This window comes from Microtus ochrogaster, chromosome 4, assembly GCF_000317375.1.
Source record: "Microtus ochrogaster isolate Prairie Vole_2 chromosome 4, MicOch1.0, whole genome shotgun sequence".
Lineage (NCBI taxonomy): Eukaryota > Metazoa > Chordata > Mammalia > Rodentia > Cricetidae > Microtus > Microtus ochrogaster.
In genome coordinates, this window is record NC_022011.1 from 69,905,777 (window position 1) to 69,925,905 (window position 20,129).

The 20,129-nt window shown below is 39.3% G+C and overlaps 1 protein-coding gene across 1 annotated transcript in view; it reads right to left on the minus strand.

Moving 5' to 3' along the window:
- The window catches only part of Acvr1c (activin A receptor type 1C), an 82,156-nt gene that overhangs the window by 26,760 nt on the left and 35,267 nt on the right, over window positions 1–20,129 (minus strand). The gene's annotated exons all lie outside the window — the stretch shown is intronic.

Here is a 20,129-nt window from a genome sequence, read left to right on the forward strand (position 1 = left end):
AGTGCGAGGGACCCGGAGATGGACACCTATTTGGTCAGTTTGGCAAAACATCCTAGACTTGTACAGAGAAAAAAACAAGGAAGTGGGATCAAGGAATTAACGAGAAATCTTGTGTGGTCTATTGCAGGCTAAGGGAAGGAGTAGGGGTTTCATTTTCCTCGGAAGCTGTTGTGAGGTTTGCAGATAGGGTCAAACTTTTATTCCGAGTGGCCACTGTGTCAATAGACACTTGGAACAAGAAGAATGAAAACGGAGACCAGTCAGAAACCCAGGTCAACAAGCCTGGTAGAAGACAGTGGTCTCAGCTGACAACCCTACCAAAAAACACTTTCATGAAGCTGGGCCCAGAGCAACAAAGATGCACTCCCAGACACAGAGGGACAAACTCAAGGCCAGCCTTGGTGACATGATTTAATCATCTCAAATTAAAAAACAAAATGAAAGTAAAGTTTTAAAGATTTGAAAAGAATTTCTTCCAGTCTCCACTCACTCTCTGGAACCTTCTTATGTTCCTGTTGGGGCTAATATCACCACATGGCCATCAGGTCATTCGCTCCTTCATCTATTATCTGACCTGATTTTCTCTGAGGAAAAGGAGGAAGCTGCCTGCGGTATTCCTAGCTGAATCCCCAGTGCTTACAACATTGCCTGACACATAGTCAATCCTCAGTAAAGAGGACATAACCAGCTGTCAGGGTCCCTGGATGTTTGACTAGTTTTATCCCTGGTAAGTAAAAGGCCTCTCTCTCAAAATCATCAGTGTGATCACTGAAACCAAATACTAGACAGACCTAATCAGAACAGGGAAGATGGCTTAGCAGGTCAAGTACTCTCTGCACAAGTGTAAGGAACAGAGCTCCCATCCCCAGAATCCATGTAGAAACTGAGAGAGCATAGGGACCTGCCTCCCTGTAACCCCAGCATTAAGGGACAGAGGTAGAATCCTCCTCAGAGCAGACTGCCTAAGGAGGCCAGCCAAATGACCAAGGTCTAGATGCAGTGAGAGACCCTGCCTTAATATATAAAGTGGAGATCAACCAAATTAGACACCTGATACGAACCTCTGGCCTTCAGACACACACACACACACACACACACACTTGAACAAGCATCCACACAGATACAAGTTAGGAAAAAACATATTCGTTATAGCTATCTTTTAAATAGAAAGTTCATCTTGCACTTCAGATTTTTCTTTTACATTTCCAAAAACAGTGACACACAGAAAGTTCATGAAGACAAACACTTTCTGTTATTAAGCAGTTAACTCCCCCGTGCTCCTTGAAACCTGTGTGCTGTTTACTTCCTTTTGGCTCACTGAAGATTGCCTCTTGAATTTTATTGTCATGTCTTCTCTCCAGCAGTGCTGATCTTTAGTGTTTGTTTTGCTTTTTAAAACTTTTATTTATGTATGTTTGTGTGTATGTGTGTGTGTGTGTGCCTGTTTGTGCAACATAAACATTCAGGTGCCTGTGGAGGTCAGAAAAGGGTGTTTGTAGGAACACCTGAACTGGGGTTATAGACTGACTGTGGGTGCTGGGATCTGAACCCAGATCCTCTATAAAAACAGTATATATTCTTAACCATTGAACATCCTCTCCATTTTTTGTTTTTAATAAGGCTTGGGATACATTGACAGATTATTGCAACAGAATTTAGGAGATTTGAGTTCTCAAACATCAAGAAGATGGTCCTAAACTTCTGGCGAAAGAGCAGTTCTTCTTGGTTAACAATTGCCTCCCTCTCAAGCTGAACCTTGGGATAACTGCAGCCTACACACACAGAGTAGGCTCCATCCTGGCTAGGAAAGGTCCAGCGGCCATCCACTGAGGGCATAGTACCTGTAATTAAGAGTCCAAACACACGGCTGACAATGGGCTTTGGGAGTTATGCTCAAATGTCTTCATTTTTATTGTCATAACTGGAGATCTTAGTGCATTGATGATACTTGCATTTCATTCATGAGATAGCAAAAATATATGAGAAATCATTGAAAATAATTAGTTTTGAGAGAAAAGCTATCCAGCTCCTCTCCAGTGTCTTCCTAGGGGGCTCCATGCAGCTGCCAGTCAGCTCTCAGAGGGTAAAGGGCTCTGAAGCACAGGCCAGGCTCTCCTGCTTGCACAGTAAGATTTAACTGGCCACCACATACCTCCTGCGTTATTTCCAGACTCCTCTGGGGTCACTAGTGGTGCACAGGTAGATGGAGAGCTCGGCCTGTAGCATTCTTCAGTGGGTGCTAAAAGTGTTCTCTGACAGCTTGGCTTCAGAAATCCTTACCCAAATCCTTGTGACTTTTGAAGTCTGCCATTGCTGGAGAACATTACCATCCCTTCTACAACATCATTCTATTTCTCTGTAGCCTCTTAAAGGATCCTAGGTGTTCTTAAAAGCTGCCGAGTGTATTCATCTTCTGAATTAGGTCTTTTTTTCTTAATATCCGTTTTCACATGCTAATATCTCTTAACTTCAATTCCATCATTGGAGACATTCATATAACAACATTTAACATTGATATCTCCTATCAAAAGCCACCAACATAAACACTGGCCTTAAAAGGCTATTGCTTGTCTTCATTTTGGTAAAGCTCTACTAAGCAGAGCTCAGCTCATCACTATGGCAACTGATAGAGACAAAAGGTCAACAAACCTGAAATCAGGGTCACCTGCCATGGCGCCAGCAACCGCTCTGAGGGATGTTTATCGTAGATGGCCAATGTTTCTCCCCCTTGTGAGCAGATCTACTGATACAAGTTAGTAAGGGGCAAAAAGAGATTGCTCAGCTGCAAACAAGCTAGCTGCACCATCCAGCAAGGACTCCTTAAACACTGAACAATGCGTAAAACCTTGCCTTGAGCCAAATGTTCCTTATAATCCTAATAGGAAAGAAATAAAGAAAAAGTGTGCCTACAGCCAATGAGTTGGGATAGAAGACAACCATAGTAACTAGGAAAGCATATTAATAAAAGATAGCCCAGATACAAATACCACTTTTGGAGCAAGTCCTGTGTTCTTGAACACAGGAGAACTTACTATTGACGATTTCTAGTAAGAGTGGGTTTTTGGTGCCTGTGAAAAGGGTAGCTGCAGCAGAGGCCATGCAACAGCTCACTGCTGAGGTCTGGCTAGTGCTGCATGGCTAATTCAAAGCATTCCCTTCCCAAGGCAATTAAAGAAAGAGAATGGAAAAGACAGAGGTACTAGCCCAGCTGTGTGAGAATCCTGCTCACGAACATCTGTCTCCACAGAGATCTGGGAAGATAAATCCCACTGTCCTTTATGTATTCCTGGGGACTCATTTAAAATTCACACTCAAGTCCCTTATATAAAATGGAATAGCACTTTTACATAACCCACACACCACTCCTCCACAGGCTTTAATTTGTCTCTAGATTACTTCCAAAAACTAATACAATGTAAATGCTATGTCATGGTCACATGGTGTAAGGAATCATGATAAAGGAACCGTCCAGAGCGGGGTATATAAACACATTTTTTTCCTAAATACTTTCAGTATGCAGTTGACTGACTCTGTAGAGGCAGAACTCGTAGATTTGGAGGGCTGGATGTCTTAATAAAGTGAAGAGAGGGGGAAATGGAAGGGAAAGCTGAGGGAAGAAGGGAGAGAGAAATGGAGAGAAGGAAGGAAGGAAGGAAGGAAGGAAGGAAGGAAGGAAGGAAGGAAGGAAGGAAGGAATTTAACTTGTGAATTTTGCGACTTTTCTTCAATGCCTTGTTAGAGTTGGTGGTGACAGTTACCAGCACCCTGTGCGGAGAGTTCAGATTTGTCATCCTCTCCCGAGACCGTTCTCCAAGTCTACTACCTCCCCACCACTTCCCATTTCTTGCTTTGGGAAGAAAAAAAAAAAGGGGAGGGTGACAGCAAGCACATGGTTCCATGCTGTCTCATCCCCCATTAATCTCTTATTCGTTATCAAAGAGAGAAAAAGTTATTGATGTTCATTAGCTCAACATGGCCCCCAGTTTAATAAACTTACATTTTCTTGATATGTATTGGTTGGTTAGTGAATATTTGATGTAGGATTCCCCTCTGTATGCTGTGAATACTATTGGTTAATAAAGAAACTGTCTTGAGCCAGTGATAGGGTAGAGTAGAGCTAGGTGGAGAAAACTAAACTGAATGCTGGAAGAAAGGAGGCAGAGTCAAGGAGAAGCCATGGAACCGCTGTCAGAGACGGACATGGTGAAACCTTGCTGGTAGGCCGCGAGCCTCATGGTAAAATATAAAATAATGGAGATTGGTTAATTCTAGATGTAAGAGCTAGCTAGCAATACACTTAAGTAAGTGGCCAAGCAGTGATTTAATTAACACTGTTTCTGTGTGTTATTTTGGGAATCTGGGAAGCCAGGAACACACTAGCAATCTCTTACTACAAATACTGCTGCAAGAGATAGGGTGAAGTGGAATTCTTGTTAAGTTAGTATGTTAAATGTATTTAATCAAGTATTTAAAAAAATCCATATTACTATTACATTGAAAACCTTAATTCCAAATCTACATTCGATTTATTACAAACTCATTTCTCTCCCACCTTGAAATGGAATTTGCCTGACTGAAATGAAGATATACAATGAAGCAATATAGAGAAATGCTTTGAGACTAGAGAGACAATGGAGGTATGTACTAGCTAACCATATCTTTTAAAACTAATTCAGTAGACAAACAAGAGCAAACCAGAGAGCTTCCACGAAGGGCAATTTTTTTACAAAACTTATCAAGGTTTGTGCTTCCTTGCCAAACATTATGTTAACAAGTAGTTACTGAAAATTAAAAGAGCCCCAAATACCCTTAAAGGAACCCTGGTTAATCAACCCTTATTAAAGGTCTCCTTTCATTATGTGTAGCTACATTTGGGCTGGAATGTGGAGGGGAAGGACCTGGGGGCCTAGTTCACAGTATGGGGCTCCTCCATCTGACCTCACTGGGACCATGCGCTCTTTGACTGCAGGCAGATAGATACCACATCCCCACTCTCCATCTTCTCCTGGTCATAGCCCACTACTTCTTCACAGCATGGCCATGGCAAGATCCAGGAGGAATAAGCCAGGCGCAAGCTCCGTTAGCCACATCCCTCCATAATGTTTCACTATGCACAGTAGCTTAATTCTGCGCACACACTGCTAGTCGTGTTGAAAAAAATCAATGTGCTCCAAAGGCCCTTTGTTTACTGAACCATGAATCTAGACATTCTACCAAGCCTGGCCAGGGACAAGAGGCTGTGGAATATTAGTTGAAGATGTGTTACATTGGTTTATGCTATGGGATGTTTGTTTAATGATGCAAAGATGTGCTACATTCTTTTATGCTGAATGAGTTTAACTCTGTGAAGCTGTTTTCTGTGCCTGCCTACAACACCTGGTTGGCCTAATAAAGAGCTGAACGGCCAACAGCTAGGCAGGAGAAGGAGAGGCAGGGCTGGCAGGCAGAGAGAATAGGAAAAATCTGGGAGAGAGAGAGAGAGAGAGAGAGAGAGAGAGAGAGAGAGAGAGAGAGAGAGAGAGAGAGATCTAGGAGTGAGAGAAGGAGGAGGACTCCAGGGGCAGCCACCCAGCTACACAGCAAGCCACGGAGTAAGAGGAAAGAGAGGTGTATAGAATAGAGAAAGGCAAAAGCCCAGAGGCAAAAGTAGACAGAAAAAAATTAAGAAAAGCTGGCTAGAAGCAAGGCAAACTAAGGTTGGGCATTCACGGGTTAGATTAAGTCTCTATGTATTTGTTTGGGAACTGGGTGGCAGAGCAAAGAATTAAAAAAAAAAAAAAGAAACTACCACAAGACTAACAGTAACTATTTCTGCCTTTGAGTTGGAATTGCGTGTTATTGACACATGTTTCACTGCTCAGTGCCCTTTATAGAAAAAGGCCTTTGTATTCACTGTTGTCATCTGGCCAAATTACGTGACTTTTTTAGCAGGAAGGTGGCGTCACGTGTACAAACACTTCCTGGAAAGCTCCACCTAGTTCCTCTGTCTTTTGAGGAGCGTGTAGAGAGGACCAGAAGACAGCAAACTTTTTACCATTAGCATTTGAATTTAAAAATACAAAGGTTTTTTATGTTTATTTTTTAAAAAGTAGGAGCATTGGGCTGAAGATTATAATTATTGATCTAACAGCAATGAGAAACAAAAGCAAACAACAAACCCTTCAAGAGTGTGAGGTTAACCTGGAATGTTGAAAGAGGGAAAGGGAGATGGCTCAGTTAACTCAAAGTACTTCTTGCTGTTCCAGAGAACCAGCCTGCATGACGAGGTACAGGGGTGAAGCAGATGCACAGGTCACAACACCTACGTCTCCAGCTCAGGGAATCCAATATCTTCTTCCGGCCGCTAGGGGTACTAACTCACATATGCCATATACTAGTATAGATACACACATAACACACAGAAAGCTTTAATTATTAAAAATATGAAGCATTAGAAGAAAACCCAAGTGGGTTCCACAATCTCCCTTTCTTAATTTCAGGCAGCAAAGGGCAATGGTCTCTTATGTCTGCCATCAAGATACATATCTCAATGGTGCATGTTTATCAGAAAATTAAAGGCCAGTTATTTGAGATGTAGTCTAGGCTTTGTTCCACTAAAAGAAATCCTTTCTATGGGAAAAATGAAAGTTTCCCTCACTCACATCAGAAAGCCTTGCTCAGTGAAAAGTACTTAAGATATTGATGATGTGAGAAAAGCCACACATCTTTGTCCCAAACTCTTTAGTGGTATAAGGTCTAATGTTTCCACAAAGCAGCTTACTTGCTTGGAAAGGATGGATAAGCACATTTGACCTCATCCAAGGTCCCATCATAGCCATCAAAATAGATCCAAGTGAGCCCTATAGGTGTTTACACGCACAGAGCCTTGCATAATATAAAATGCTCAATTTAAAATTGGCTATAAATTTTGTCCAATCTCCCATTACATTATTTGAAGAGAATTTTCTAATTAAAACAAGAATACTTGTTTCTGGAGACCAGGGATGCTTCGTCTATTAAACTTTCAAATCATGAGTTTGATTTCTTTGAATGTTCAAGTTAATTGAACTTACAAAAAAAGGTTTAAAAATATAGCACCTTGGACTTTCTGGGGTGAGGTGGGGAATCCTGTCCGGGGCCTGTCAGGTGTGCACTGCATCTGTCGGGAGAGCGGTGAATGGATTTGTTTCTGTGATGGAGGAGCAATCCCACAAGGGGCCAGGAGAGCTTTTCCGCATGCGCGTGTCACCTCGTGCCGACTATAGCAATGAATTTGTGTCTCGAACCCAAAGCCAAAACCAAAAGACAATGAAGAAAACAAGACTTAAACTCCACAATGAATACACTCTTTATTGGAGTCATTCATTTTCAGAAATCATAGTATATTTTCAAATTATTGGTATTTGATAAATTTGATCCTTGGGGCAGTTTCTCTTTCTTCAGATGAAAGCCGTTCATTTGATGGAAAGTCTTATTTATTCATTTAATATAATGCCCTTATGAGTGGGCATTGCACACCTCACCCAACCGATGCAAATAAATAGCTTTCCCTTTTTCTCTTCGCACAATTGAGAACAGAAGAAAAAAGAAGCATTGTGTAGAAGTTAGCAAAACCCGCCTTTTAATGTTGTGCCTGATTTTTTTATTTAAAATGACTATATAAATTAGTGAAAAATATAATAGTTGTTTGAAAGTAAAGTGTTGCCATCTAGAAGGGGGAAAATGGGAAATTACAGCTCCACTTACCCTTCTCCTGCCCTGTACATTTTGGCAGCAGAATAGAAACAAAGATTGTGTAGCTTGAAGGTTGTTGTTGAATAGTCTATTTCCATATGAAGAGCTGTAATTAGTGTAAGCATGCACCAACCAGCAGTTTTGCTCATGATTAACCCTATAAATGACCAGTTCCTCTAGCCAAAACTTCCTTGCTCTGTGCTATACAAATTTTTATGGATTTTGATACTGCTTGGTAGCTTAGCAGTTTCTCTAGGTGTGCCCCGATGTCATCAATGAGAGTCACCAGAAATTATTTCTGTTAGACACCAAAATGTAGGCTAACCATAAAAGAACAGAGTACATGTGTTCCCATTGAAAAAGATTTTATTTAATAGTAAGGGGGAAAGGAAGATAAATAAAATTGCATTAAACTGAACAACTCAACTATATTAAACTAAAATATACTATACTAACCTGTTGATTTAGGTAGCTTACAAACAACATAAACTATTTCTCATAGTTCAGGTGACTAGAAAGTCTGAAGCCAAGGTGCTAGTCTATCCTGTGTTTGGTGACTGCCTGTGTTCTGGCTCATGCAGGCACCGTCTTTTGATTTCATATGGTCAAAGAAGCTACCTTACATGTCTTTTATAAGGACATTGTAATCCACTCCTAAGGACTCCACAGAAGGTCCCATATCCTAATACCATCACCCTCAGATTAGGCTCTTAAAACAAGCATAATGGGAGTTATGGGACATGTCCTATGTGTCTGAGTTATTGGATATGTTCTACATTTCTTATGTATCTGAGACTTGAGGAGTCTAGGCAGGAGCTGCTTGGTCTTGGAAGCGTGGCAGGATATTTGGGTGGATCCTCTAGGGCCTTGAAGCATTCTTTAAAGAATGTCTTAAGACTGCTGACTCAAGTTCTTTACTCTCACTGGACAATTTTCATTGGTAAGCTACGATTTTATAGAAAATTATCTGAGTGTTGCCAGGGCATATTTATTAATATTAATTAATTGAGTAAAGTTATATTAATTGATTGATTATTCTGTGGTAATTTAATTGAAATCTCCCTCTGAGATTGTGGACCTATCTTGCTTTTCCTTATGCTTGGTAGTATATTTACACACATACATGAGACAAAGAGCGAGAAATAGGGAAAGAGAGACAGGGAGAGAGAAATCACGTTCTCAAGTGTATCCTTTTACTCATGTGCATGTGTGTGTGTGCAAAGTGCATACTCTTCCACAGAGCTACACCCTTTGACCAGACCATGTTTAACTCCAGCAACGGTTCTGCATGAAAGTTGATTCTGTCTGCCATTATCAAAAGTAATTTATCACCTATGTTTAAAGTATATGGCTTTTCCATTAGACTAATTTTAATGTTTCTATAAGCATTTTTATAAATGTCTCTTTTTTTTTTTTTTTTGGTTAGGAGGCAGAGAGATGGCTCAATTAAGTCACTTGGAACATCTGATGTAGTGAGTTCCAACCCTGGAATTCATATGATAGAGGAAGAGACTCCCCAAAAATGATCCTCGACCACCACATCCACACTGTAGTATACATCCCCCAATACACATGCATATGCGCATACACATAAATAAATGCATACACATAAAAAAATTTTATTAACTAAGTTGGGTCAGATAAAATGATTTATGGTGGAAAGAGAGAACTGATCCCTACAAGTTGTCCTCTTGCCTCCAGAGAGTTGTGGTACAAGGATGGGCACACACACACACATGCACACACACACACACACATGCACACACACACACACACACACATGTACACACACACAAATAAATAAAATAATTGAATAATTAAAATTTTTATTTGTTTGCTATTGTTTGCATTTTACTTTTTTAATTATTGTTTGTGTGTTTGATGGTGGAGGCTGGAGCATGCACGTGCCACCATGTCAGAGGCAATTTTTCTGGAATCAGCTCTCCTTCTACCTTTATGGGGGTTCTAGGAATACAAACTCAGGTCAGTACACTTCGGCAGCAAGCACCCTTTCACACATCTTACCAGCCCCACAGATTAATATTTTTAAAGATTTAATTGAATTATATTTTCTCTAATGTGGTAATCTTTTATTGTAACTAGAATACTTACCTACATCTAATTCTTTGCTTTTGAAATACTGACTTCCTGTTTGTTTCCATTGTCATTGTCACCTGTTACATTCTTTCTTACCTTGACATCTGCCATGTTGTTTCTCATATTCTATTTTTCATTTTCACATGTGAAGAATACTCCCTTTCTATTCTTTTACATGTGTGGGGAGGTGGCAGCAATCGTATGAAAACATATTTGAGCAATGCTTACTAGTAGCTTTATACTGTCTAGATCTAACAAATTCTTCAGCAAACTAACTACAAGCATCCTTCTCCTGACGTATATAGCATGCTTCCTTTATGCATAATGATGCATTTATATTATTCTTAAGAACCCACTGGCATTACTTCTTTTGATGATCAATAGCATCTCTAATCAATTACATACCTCTCATCTTTCTTTCCTACATGTGTGTCAGAGCTGTCGTTTTGTTCTTTCTATACTGCAGTGAGTCCTCTGGAATGTCCTGGGTCAGGATTCTCTTATGACAAACTCATTCTATGTCCATTGCTGTCAAACTTTCTGATCCCTTAACCCATGCTTCCAAGGTTATTTTTCTGAATATGTTGCTGGTCTTTTTCTCAGAATACTGGTGGCGTAATTCAAGTCCCTCTCTCTTTCCTCTTCACTATCAAGAGGCCAAAGTACATCTTGTCTACATCTTCTCTGAGTTTAGTTTATCTTTTCTTCTTTGCCAAACTTAAAGTTTTCCCTTTGAATTGGTGTCCAACAGTTAGTTATACATTATGTCAGGTCTTTCTTCCCACTTGTCCTGGTGATACTTATTGAAGTGCTAAGACTTGTGGGCTCATGTCTTTCATCAGTTCTGAGCTGCTAGCTGTGTAGACATTTTGTTTTGTTTTTCTCTCTGCTCCTTTATACCATTTTTGTAAGACCTCATGCTAACCCTTTTACTAGTTGTCTTTGTCACTTCTCTTCGAATTTTCCATCATTTATTCCCTGCACAATTCACAGAAAACATTTCTTTTTGGCCTGGAATTCAGGTTTATAATTTCTCTTCAGTTGCTACAGTTATTCCTTCAGGTTTTTTTTTTTATTTCACTTGTTTATTGTCATTCAGCTTTTTGTTCTGTTACTGCTCACATTTACTAAATCACTTATTCTCTATGAATATTTTCTGTGGAGTCCCAAAAATATGAACCTATTCCACCTTGTCTGAGGGTCAGAGAGTTTTAGCTTGCTTAAAACTGTTGACAACAACTGTGGTTACACACCCTGACCTAGGGTGTGGTTACTTGGAGTTTTGGACATTAAGATAGCCCACACAGGTAGGTCCACTTCATCCTGACCAAAGGTCAGAGAATTCAAGCATACTTCTACTCCTTCTTTTGAAATAGGAGGTTTGACCTAGGGAGTGGCTGCCTTCAGGATATCTGGTCTAGGGTAGGTTCACTGCCTAAACAACAGAATGCTTTTCTTGTGAATTAATGGCTTGATATCTCAAAGTATTGAAGCAAGTAAATGTTCTAGTTGGCCTTTGTATCAGGTTAAAGCAGTCTCTTGCCTTCTTCCCTCTTTTGGTATTGTGGTATAAAAGTGTATGAAAAAGTAAACACAGGTGAACTCAGAACTCAGAATTAAAGAATTCAGCATTCAATAGTCTCTGAGTTGCCCTCCCGATACTCTCCTGTGTCTCAGTGATTCTTTCTTATCTCTGTATCTCCTCCCTAACATTTCTAATCCTCACACCCCTATGAACCCACCCAGCCAGGATGGCAGCAGAAGTCATCCCAAAAAGGTGGCTCCTGACATATACCATCCCAACATGGTGCAGCTTATGACAATTTTCAAATTTACCGTTGTTTGTTTTGGTTTTTGCTTGTTTTTGTATTTTGAGACAGCGTTTTTTTGTAGCTTTGTCTCCTGTCCTAGAACTTGCTCTGTAGACCAGGTTGACCTTGAACTCATAGGGATCCACCTGTCTCTGCCTCCTGAGCATTGGAATTTAGACCTGTGCCGCCACCACCCAGCTTACCTTTGTTTTCTTAACTGAAGGAGAGCACTGAGTGTATAATTTCTTCCTGGTAATTCCTTACATGTGTGTTCCTTTATACTGGCTCCTATGCTTTTAAGATTTATTTAATTTTTAATGTATACAAATATTTTTCTACAAATAACAGAATACACCATGCAGACGGTGATTGAGTGTGAAGTTTTATTAAATGGGAGTGTAGAGGTAGGAATAGAGAGAGAAAGAAAAAGAGAGAGAGAAGAAGAGAGGGGGGAGGCGGGAGGAGAGAGACAGAGAACTGCCTCCAAAGAAGAATAGAGGGGAGAGAGAAAGAGAAGAGAGCAGTTTGCCTCAGCTGGAAGGGAGAGACTGGGAGTGGGCAGAGCTTGTCTCTTAAAGGGACATGGTACTAACAGGGAAGGCCAGCACAATCTAACAAGCATGTATTGTGTCACTTGCTACCTAGTGCTCATGAGGCCCAAAAGAGGACTAAGATCATCTGGAACTGGAGTTATAGACAGTTTTGAGTCACTACATGGGTGCTGAGAACTGAACCGCAGTTCTCTGCGAGAACAGAAGATCTCTTAACTGCCAAACCATCCATCTCTGCAGCCCCCTATTCCTGCTCGTTCTTTCTTCCGTTCCCCTGACTTGGTTATTCTGCACTAGGTACTGATCATGTGCTTCTCTGTCTCCTCCAGAACTGATATGAAAATGTTTTCGTCCTGAGCTCATGTATGTATATTCCTTTCCAGGGGCGCAGTTGGCATGACTGATGTTTTCTGAAATGTAAGGAAGCTTTTATCTGGACAGTTCTATGTCACTCTGGCATAGTAAGCAGGTCCTGAAGACTGCCACATAGCCAGCCCCTGCTTACAGGGTGTCAGGAATGTTAGTGTTTCTGTTTCCTGCCCTGTGTGGGACTAAGCTAAAGCTCTTGCCTGGGGTCAGACGGAGGTGAGAGTATACAATTGGTTTAGACTTACAATAAAGAGACTGGCTATTTCATTTGAACATACTCAGCTTCTATTGGCTTACTAAACTTGGCAAACTAAGCATCTTGGCATTTATGCTCTTGAAACCAAACACTCTAATAACAAAGCACAGCATTCGCTTCATGAACAAAGGCAGATCCAGGTGAGTCAGGAAAGAAGAGACACAACCATGAGAAGGGTGAGTGAGAATGTCCTCACTGGTTACAGTGCTCACGGGGCAGTGACATCATTTAGTCCCTCTCCCCAGAAACCACGCACCCATATTACATCCCAGTTCTTGTCACTTTTGTCAGCACACTCTTTCATCATGAAGACATTACTATCTCATTTCCTGACGACTCTTAGTTGAAAACATCCCTGACTAATCTAATGGGTGGAAAATTGCCTGTGACCACATTAATGTGTGTCTCTTCAGCTATTAGTGGGGTTGAACACCATTTCAATACTTGATCACTCTGGAATTTCTCTGCCTCTCTGCAGTAAAAAAAATGCTAGTTCTTTCCCCTTCTCTTTACTTGGTTTTTCATTAGAACTGTTCTCTCTCCCTCCTTTTCCCTAGTCAGTCAGTCACACACACACACATACACACACACACACACTGTATCTTCTAAATATGTCATTTTTTTTCTCAGTCATGTATGCTGCAAATAGTTGTACCCAATATTTAATTTATATTTTCGTTTTATTTATGTTCTTTTCTCATTCATTTTTATTTTAGTTTTCATGTACTCAATTATATTTGTCTTTTCCTTTTATAGATCTGAGTTTCCTATCTTATTTAGGAACAGTTTCCATACTATAAAGTCACACAATCTTTTTTTTTTCTAAATTTGCCTCTGACATTTAGATTGTTCTATATGTCACAATTAGATATTTAATCAAGCTGTAATTTATTTTTGTGTATGGTGTGACTCTGTGATACAACCCTGTTTTCTTCCAGATGGAAAGATATTTATGCCAGTATCATTTCAAAAATAAGCTGCCCTCGAGTTGCCATTTTTGCCAAGTTCCTCTTTAGATGGCCACAGACACCCTTCCTGGTACAGTATACATGGAAATGCTAAATAAAAGAGAAGTGATTTTCTTTCTGTTCTATGATTAGAGTGGGGGGAAAAAAATAAATGAATTGCTCACAGCCAAAATCACAGTAAAAACCCAGACCGTGCTTGGGTACTGTAGTATTTGCCAATGTAGCCTAGGTATTTGCCGGGTCGTTGGTGGCCAGGTGCTTAGAACACAGAGATAGGGACAAAACATGGTCCTGAAACAACGAGAAGTCAGATGAGAGAGGCCCATGCAAAGCAGGCAGCTGTGTATGACACTGCCTCAAAAACAAAACAAACGAAAGCATCCAACAGAGGAAGACAGGGTGTACAGACTGCTGTCTCCACCATGGCTTTCAGTAGAGCAGAAAGAAAGGGAAGGGACGGAGGGGGAAAGAGAAGGAAGGGGGAAGGGTAAGGCAAAGGAGAACTGGAAGAAAGGAAGGGGGAGGAGAAGGGAAAGGCAAGGGGAAGAAAAGCAGGCTTAGAAGTCTCTATGTTTACTCAAAATATGGAATGCATTTGGGTGGACTGTACCCCCCAGATATTTGATAAAAATTAATGTCGGTCTTTGGGGAATCAAATTAGAGGTTTCCACTTCTCCGCATAAGGATCCCCAAAACAAACTCACATTAAAAAATCGATAACAAGGCCTTAAGCCAGGAAGGATGCGTCAACAAAACCGAAAATAGCAGAATTCAACCCACGGAAGCTGAAGACGTTGAAATGGTTAAAGGTCACAAATTAGAAAAAAAAAAAATGGAGCGGGGAGGAGTTTATAAAATCCAATTTATACCAAAAGTGAAGGAGAATTCCTGGAAAATCAATGACATAAAGAAGTTTGGAAAGTTGCAGCTCCAGAGTCTAAAACCAGTTTACCTTGGACTGTCTTTCAAGCCAGTCTTTACCCAACTCAGTATGGGACCTAACTACATCTGTAACCAGTAAAGAAAGATGAACTGAACATCCTGATAAACAGATAAAACAAACAAACAAAATCACAACCCTTTGGAAAGTTTTCCCCACCAAGCAAAGAACCAGAAATGCTACCACATAGCATCCAAAGCCTACAGCAGAGATGCTGAGATTTTTCCACTGCACACTGACCCCCTACTTAAAATGCTTCCCCACACTGTATTTGAGAGGTTTTTTGATTCATGACTTTTCTTTGTTTAATTACTAAAAACAACTTTATGAAACTTTTTCCATGTTGGAAAATTAAATTTGGGATATCTTAAAGCTGTGTTTGTGTGCCATAGTCACTCAAATTTGGCTTCAGAACAAACTACTCCTTATTCACTTTGAGGTGAGAGCTGTGTTTTTGCAGTAACATTTGTTTATGGAAAATGTGAGAAACATTGAAGGGAATGGACTATGGGACTCACAGAAGCCACTGTTTGGACAAATATACTCTAGAGTATAAAAAAATTACTTATTATTTGTTTGTTCTATATAGATGTTGGTTCTATACAGATGTTGGCTCTATATAGATGTTTGCTTTATACACATATTGGCTCTATACAGATATTGGCTCTATACAGATGCTTGCTCTGTGCACCTGTTGGATCTATACAGATGTTTGCTCTTTACAGATATTGGCTCTATATAGATGTTGGTTATATACAGATGTTTCCCCCAGCACATCCTACCTAACATGCAAATCAGCATATTCCTTTTGAAAGAGAAATATCCTTGAAGGGCTAGGAATACTACTTCTAAAAATGAAATATTCCAACAAAAATATCTTCACTTCTTATCTCAGAAGAAGTGAAGAATGGACAACAGTTAAATCTCAGTACTGTAATAAAGACTAGGTCAAAGGACACAGGGCCAAAATAAGAAGCACACCTCCAGCGAAAGGCAGGTACTAAGAACAAGTAGGAAGAAGAGATTAGAGTCAACTAGAAAACATGTTTCTCTTGTTTCATTAATTTGCACAATATAAATGAAATTCAAACATGATACCACATTTGTTTTGTGGGACTAACATGTTTACTGTTTGTAAAGATACAAATTTAAGTACTAGTCAAATAAATAACTATTCTTTGAAATGATTTTACTTCCCAGATTTTAAGGAGGGGGGCTTACAAGTATGTTCATATTGAACTTGGACAATTATCTATGTTTTTCAGTGATTACAACCATATCTGGTTTTTTTTAACCATATCTGTTTTAATAACCTTCAGGGAAGAGAGAAAACTTTCTAATGTTGTATTTCTACCAAAATATAAGCTTACTTCTATTAAGTAAAACTACTAACTCCTTAAAAGTATACCCATGTGTAAAATTAAACCAGAAGGTACATTTTAAGAGAAAATGATTCAATTTAAATATAATCTAAATTAAATTTCAGTCTCAGTAATGTGAATTAATTTGTCTTAAATCTAATCAATTTAGGCCATTTAAAAGGAAAATGTGAGAAATTAAAATAGTAACTAACATTTTGAATAGTTTTTATACTAGTGAATTAAAATAATGAATGCCCTTGATCCATTTACAAATTCTACCCTTTAAATATCAGTTAAAATAGTGTTTCTTAAACTATGACTAAGCCTCAGCGGGATCCAACCAGTACTTTTTTTTTTTTTTTTACAAAGGAAATAGCAACGATTGAAGTACCTTACACATTTTAAAGATATGTTTTGTAAAATTCTTGTTCTGTGTCCATGTGAGGTGAAATAAATTATACAAAATGAGTTTCTTTCTGTGTCACAATAGGAACCCGTATGAAAGCCACTAAGCTGTTAGAAATCAGCCTCAAACATTTTTAAGCATTTAGGGGAGGGAAGAAAGAGTAAGGGCCAGTCGTCGTCCAGCTGTGCTTTACTAGGGGCACAGCTGGGAGCAGATGGGGTGGAGGGAGCACAAGCTTTATTCGTGGTAGAAATTTTTTCACAAAGAAACCAACCAAGAGACCAGCTACTACACGATCTAAGAACAGGGGAGGGCCACCCAAAGCAGGCAGAGACTTGGTCCTTCATCAAATCCACAAAACGCCCCGAGACTGATGGATGAAAGGCAGAGAATTTGGGGCGAGTGTTCTTTTAGAATCCTAAAAGGAAGTTTCATATCTACATAACCGTTTCCAATTAACTCCTCACTTTACACAATTTTGGCTGTGAATACAACGTTCACTGTCAAGTACCATAGAAATATCTCACAACTTTTCAGAGTGCCTGTCTATATTCCATTATGTACATGATCACATTTGAAACTGACAGGTCCATTGTAGACAGAGCAGGGTCACTGACCCCCCCCCCTTTCTGATGACATTAAAATGGTGTGCTGTGGGACAATGGTCTGGACCCTGTCAATTGTATTTTAATAAAATGCTGATTGGCCAGGCAGGAAGTAGAGGTGAGGTAACAAGGCAGGAAGTAGAGGCCGGGCAACAAGAATTCTGGGAAGAGGAGTCAGTCTACAGTCATCACCCAGACACAGAGGAATCCAGACACAGAACAAGCAAGATGTGACTGCCTTGCTCAAAAAAAGGTATCAAACCATGTGGCTAACACAGAAAAGAATTATGACATAATGGTTAATAAGCTATAAGAGTTAATAAGAAGCCTGAGCTACTAGACCAACCAGTTTATAATTAATGTGGATCTCTGTGTGATTTCTTGGGACTTAACAACTGCAGGAACTGGGCAGGACAGAAACCTCAGTCAACAATGGTGTAATTGTTGTCATGGTCTGTGCTTAGGTAAGTTTCAAACCTTTCTCCAAGGAGCTATTGTTCCATGTATAGTTAAGAACCATTCTTAGCCTTGCTCAAGAAAAACTCCACACAAGGAGACCACATACCCTACATGTAGCACTTTTCAATTTAGTGCCCACTTACCATACCATGTCACTAAATGATATAAATTCTTAGTTTTAATAAAGATTTTTTAATTCAATGACATACATAGCATTTCTTGTAGATATATTAGTTAATGGCTACAAAACACATATTTCCCTTTCTAAGGATAATGATTAGAATCTAGTTAATACAATCACTGTCATAAGATAATCTTAACAAAGCCATAAAATGTTTGAAAAATGAATATCCACTTAGGATTAAAAATAAATTTCACCAACTTAAAAATAAAAGAAAACTCTTCCCATTAACACTAGGCACCTGCTACCTATGGTTAACATAATAATTGCTAGCGAAAGGACTGGTGGTCAGGGATGGTGGACATAGTTCTATAAATCCTTGCACTTAGAAAACTGGAGACAAGAAGATAGCCATGAATTTGAGAGCAGCCTGGGCTACATAATGAGTACCAAGCAAGCTCTTTCTCAAAACAAAAACAAAAACAAATAAATAAAAGAAATAAAAAGCAATAAGGGACCAAGCACTTTCCCTGGGACAGCAAGAGTCTTTGCTTCCACTGTCTCCAGTCACCAGCACATAAGAGGTCCGCAGGTGTGCAAAATACAACAAGAAGAAACAAAATGAGCCCAATCAGAACAAAAACTTTTAAGATGATTATGTTCACAAATAATGGAAAAGCCCAAAGAACATTTCAAAATAAATAAATATACTGGAACTAATACATTATCTTCATGTGAGCTCAATTAAAAAAAATCAGCTTTTTCACGTAGGAGAAATGAACATTTACAAACTGAGATACTGAAAATGCCATTCCCAACCACACTAAGAAGGTTAGTAAACTCAATGAAATATGTATGCCTAGGCTGTGTTCCCAGATAAATACAAACATGACCGAGAGTAACAAGAGGATGAAATGAATGGAAAAGCATACTATGTTCATGGATCAATATTATTACCATGACTATTATCTCCAGATTATTCTATATATTCAACTCAGTTAATCAAAATCTCAGTGTGTGTTTTGGAGAAGTAAGCTGACTAAATTTAAACAAAGATGAAAATTACTTATATTACTTAGATAAGATTTTTTTTAAAAAAAATGAGCTAGAAGGGTCACACCTCCTAATTTCAATATTTATTAAACCCCTGTAGTAATCGAGACAGTTCAATACTTGCTTAAGGCGTAGGAAAACTACATAGCACAAAGCATCTATAAATATATCCTTTTAAATAGATATACAGATATACACATAGATCTGCCTTATTTTCAAAGAAAGTATCAAAATAACTCTACATGGAAATACCAGGGCTCTTTAATTTTTAAAGATTTCTTTATATTTATTTTATGGGTAGAGATGTTTTGCTACATGTATATCTGTATATACCAGGTACTTTCAGTGCCCACCGATGTCAGAATCAGGCAGAAGATCCTTTCAAACTGGAGTTATAGAGGGTTATAGGCTACTACATGGATACTGGGAACCAAACCTCTATCTTTGGGAAGAGCAGCCAATGCTTTTAACCAGCAAGCCATCTCCCCAGCCCCAAGGCCAGAGCTCTTAACAACTGATGTTGAACATTGAAACAACTTCTTACCCATATGGAAAACAACTAAAATAAATTTAAATTTATACCTTTATCTCACCATTGTGTGCTGTGCCATTTTTCACAAATTGAAATTAAACATAACCCTAAATGTTTAAACTGAAAAGGCAGTGGCGGTGGATGCCTTTCATCCCAGGACTGTGAGTTCCGAGGCCAGTCTGGTTTACAAATTGAGTTTCAGGACAGTCAGGGATACACAGAGAAACCCTGTCTCAAAAAACAAAAGCAGGACAACTGACACCTAAGTGGTAAAGATATAGTAGAATGAAATAAGACATCTTGAAGAAAAACAAAAAAGCAAAAGTGTTTAGAATTTTTGATCAAGGTAAGCGAGTTGTACACAGTAACAAAATTAACTGTGAGTTTTCAGTACAGACCTACAACTGCTTTTTTTAAGTTCAATATTGTGTTTACCACTTTAATCGCCACCTAAAAATTCTCTAAATCCTTTTGAGTACCTCTGTGGCACCTAGTTCATTCTTCAGAAAACACCGCTCTAAGTATTACTTCACACACTTCAACCTGACAAGCTACAGCCCATTTCATGCCCTAGAGCTGTCTGCAATGTTGGTTTATATCGCACAGCCTCCCTCTATCCTATTCATAGCCTTCCTGGACTTGGTGAGGATCTGTAATGCCATGGACGTGTCCTTCCCTGGTTTACCCGAGAGCCAGAGGCATCCTAAAGTAAGGCTTTATATTTATTGTTGATTTTCATCAGTGGCAAGATACAAAAGGTGCAGGAGATGAAGAGGGACGTCCCATTGACTGCTCCAGTGACTTTTTATAAGTCCATGCTCTGTCATTCAGCATGAATCCAGGAAAGGACTTGAACAACATCTCTTTCAGGACAAGACACTGTTTAT